The following is a 3,865-nucleotide window of genomic DNA, read 5'->3' as shown; positions in this document are numbered from 1 at the left end:
GGAGTCAGGAGTCCCTCCCGCTCCGCTACGGTTGATGGCTCGAATATCCCGGCTGCACCCATTTCATCACTCTGCACGCCGTCCACTCTCTCCAGCTTACCGGCTACCACGCTCTCTGACCGTGCTGGAATGACGACGTTCGACAGTAATCGCACTCGCGCACGTCTTGGTCGAACCTGCTCCCGGCTCGGCAGGGGAACGCTCATGGTTCCAATCTTGAATGAGCCAGCGTCGTCGTCAATGACCGTGCGATGCATGCACGTGAAGTCGCGACCTAGTATCACGTCGTACACGAGGTCGTCTGCCACCGTCACTACCGGGCATCGGAAGCTGACTCCATCAATGCATAATGAGAGGTTTTCCAACTCACCAACTACCTGGAGGGAGGTACCTCCAGCTCCGATAGCATTGCGCGCGCTCGGGCTGAGCCGGATTGCTCTGAGTGCTGGGTTCCCCTCATAAAATCCTCTTCGCATCATGGTGAAGTCGGCACCAGTGTCCACCAGCGCCCATGTCGGAGCGCCGTGAATGACGACCCGAACGGCCGACGCCGTGAGTGGGGACGCTTTCGAGAGGACTGGAACCGGTCCCACGGCTCCAGTCCGGTTCAGTTTTCCTGATGCGCACCGGCGCCCAGCCGGGGATCAGCAGCTCTTGTCTCGGAGTGGCCTCCGCCAGTGCTGCCACCCTGGAAGTATTGGCACCCCACCATCCAGTGGCCCTGCTGCCCACAACATAAGCAGAGCGGCAGCGCGCGCCCATCCCTTGTCGACGCCAATGAAATGGGGCAGTGTCGCTTGAGGTGACCCAATTCTCCACAGCCGAAGCATCTGACGCTAGGTGAACCACGGCTACGCTCGGGGCAGTCTCGCTGAAAATGACCCGGCTGCTCGCAGCGGTAGCACCGGGGAAGTCGGCGAGACTTACTCGCATCAGTTGTCGTCTTCGGCGCCATTGTGATGGCCGATATCGACTCGTGTAGCCCGCGAATATGATCTTCGATGGCTGTGAGCCGGTTGTTGTCCGTCACAGTCTTTTCTGCTTGACCCGCGGTTGCTTCACCCCCGACCGGGCGGACCGCCCCGATGACGTCGATCTCATGATTTCGCACTGCCTTGATCGTCTTCCTCGTCTCCTCGAATTCTTTACTAACGCGTACCGCGTCAGTCAGTGTGGATACGTTTTGGCTGATTAACCTCTCTTGCAATTGCGTGTCACGGAGGCCACAGATGAATCGGCCGCACTGGAATCCCTCCATAGCGCTGTGGTCGCTGGGCAGAGCCGGCTGGGCTAGCCCACTCAGCTCTCTGATCCTGGCTGAGAAGTCTTCAACAGACTCCGAAGGTGATTGGCAAACTCGGTTGAGTTCGGCATGAGCCTGCAACGTGCTTATTTGCCGACCGAATCGACTTTTCAGTGCTTCAACCACCCTGCCGTAGTCCTTCCGTGACTCTTCGGTGAGTGACGCGAATGTGTCCAGTGCGACTCCGTCCAAAAGACCCACCATAGCCGCCAGCCGGTCCCCGGCTTTCATGCTCGCCGTCTGAGCTTCGAATCGGCAGAACCATTTCTGCCACACTTCCCCCGACTCTCCACTAAATTTCGAAGCTCTTGAAAGGAAAATGGTAGATAAATCCATAGTTTGTTATACTGAACTCTACTGGAGAGAACCTCTCACCACCCAAAGTCTCTACTCACCGGCTCCGTCCGCCTTTTCCACCGTGAGCTTGCGTAGGCCGTCACAGAACTCTCACAGCAATCTTCTTTCCTAAAAACTCATATGCAGCCCATATACGTTATTGGTCCTACCGACCGCGCCAAAATATGTTAGGGCCAAGTAAAGCTGCATATACCACGACACTGTGTATTGTGCTTCCAGCGACCGAAGACCAAGCACGGACACGGCGACCCGCCGACTCCCAGCCCGGTCACGGTCGCGCCCTTATATAACCACGGCACAGAGCGCATGCGCGGTGACCGCGCGGCGGTCAGGCGGCTCGCCCGTCGCCGGCCGGCCGGCCGAGTCGCCGGCCCGGCCCGCGCCTCGGCCCCGCACGACCAGTCCGCGGTCACAATATCCCAACATTACCCCACCTTCCCCTAATTTGGGGCGTGGAACACGATGGTGACATTCATTTTACCATATGTGTACGTGTTTGGCTAAAAAAGTTCAATTTAAGAAATGCATGTATCATGGTCGTGAAGTAGTCACGAGAAATTGCCAAGATTCAGTTCAAGATTTTGGAAAATGCGGAACAATAATCAACAATCGAAGATAGCCATTTGATTGTTCATGGTATTGGCAGTCCAGTGGGGTTTACGGCATGTCTGTATGTCTATTCTGTGATTTTATATGATTTTTTGAACATATGCCGTTTTTGGTCGAAAACTCAGAAATCATGACGTTTATAAAACCTCGATATCTCAAAAATTTTCCGACCGATTTTTTTGAAACTTTGTCACAATAAACTTCATTCAATTCCCTACAGGTACCCAAAATTTGGCGCGCCTGCGGCGCGCCGTTTTTATGCTATGGCCCGGCGACAAAAGTGGGGGCGTTTAACGCCCCCCAGCAACTCGCGGGCTAATAAGCCGCAACACGGAACCACAACTTCCAGCGCATGCACTAACAAGGCCGTAACGAAGCTGCGTGATGTTATGTATAAGCAGTCGAGCGGGTGCCTATCATAAACTTTTTGATGACTGATCTTCGCTTAGCCAATCAATGGCTTTTTAAATTAGATTGTATTGGCAGTCCTATTGCAAATAATTTTATATGGATCCCAGCGATTACAAATTCGAATTGCCCTCACATATCTCTCATTGGTATAGCTTATCAGAGCACAATGGATTGCCGCGCATTGACCTACATACATCCTCAACTGTGGGAGGAAGTGTGGGGTTCGCTCCGGTTTTTATAGACCCCCCTGTGTAACACCCAGCTCACGACCGAGGCTGGCTGAGCTGGCGGAGCTTTTTCCCACTCCGGCATGCGCCCCGTGCAGCGCCGAACGGCTACTAACCCCGCTGTCTAATGGCATCTTCCCACTAATCCAGTTAGTGGCCATTTACTCCGGTCGTGTATCGGACTAGCAGAAGCTCGGAGGCCCGTCCCCAGACGCCCCGCGGGCCACCGGGACGCCGCACTGACTGCAGCTTGTTTTTCGTCGCGCTAACTTGGACACAGGCCTGCCGCCGAACGCATGCTGATGGAGTGAGAAGAAGGTATACATGTTTATCCTGTGGCTGTTAAGTAGAGCCAGATGATGCTGTCAGTCACGTGCCAAGTAAAGGTTCAGAAGTTGCTGTAGAAACTTTGGTAGCCAAAAATGCAAAGTTCAGCAAATTACTACCTTAGAGCTTAATTTGACGCTTCTTAGTTTTTCCAATGATGTATGCTGGGTGGCTTCAAATCAGTGGTTTGCAAAACCCAGATGGTTGACAGTGTTGCTTAGGAGTTAGTTTGAAGATTGTGCAAAATCTAGCTTCTGTAGGTACCTTTTCTACTTCTGTGCCTTTTTATCTACATCGTTAGCGTGTTCCGTTGTTTAGCTATACGAACACACCATACAAGTCCCATACACGTCTTACCCGTGCGACATACATCCATACACGAGTCGTGCTGCCATGTGCTATTGACGATCCCACGAATTCGTGTGTTCAGTTCAGTGCGCGGTCTTATCGCCATTTTACACTGGAACGCACATGTCATTGCAAATCGGCGTGAGATCAACCAAGTCGTACTTCCAAGAAAGGCAGATGAACCCATTTGTCCATTTTTCGGATTGTAGACGGTAAGTCTGTAGATTTGTAAATTGTGAATAAACTAACTGCAAAATATGTTCCCTGGACTCGACATGAATAC

This window comes from Amphibalanus amphitrite, unplaced genomic scaffold, assembly GCF_019059575.1.
Source record: "Amphibalanus amphitrite isolate SeventyFive unplaced genomic scaffold, NRLGWU_Aamphi_draft 000265F_arrow, whole genome shotgun sequence".
In the NCBI taxonomy this organism is placed as follows: domain Eukaryota; kingdom Metazoa; phylum Arthropoda; class Thecostraca; order Balanomorpha; family Balanidae; genus Amphibalanus; species Amphibalanus amphitrite.
This window is presented reverse-complemented; position numbering follows the sequence as displayed.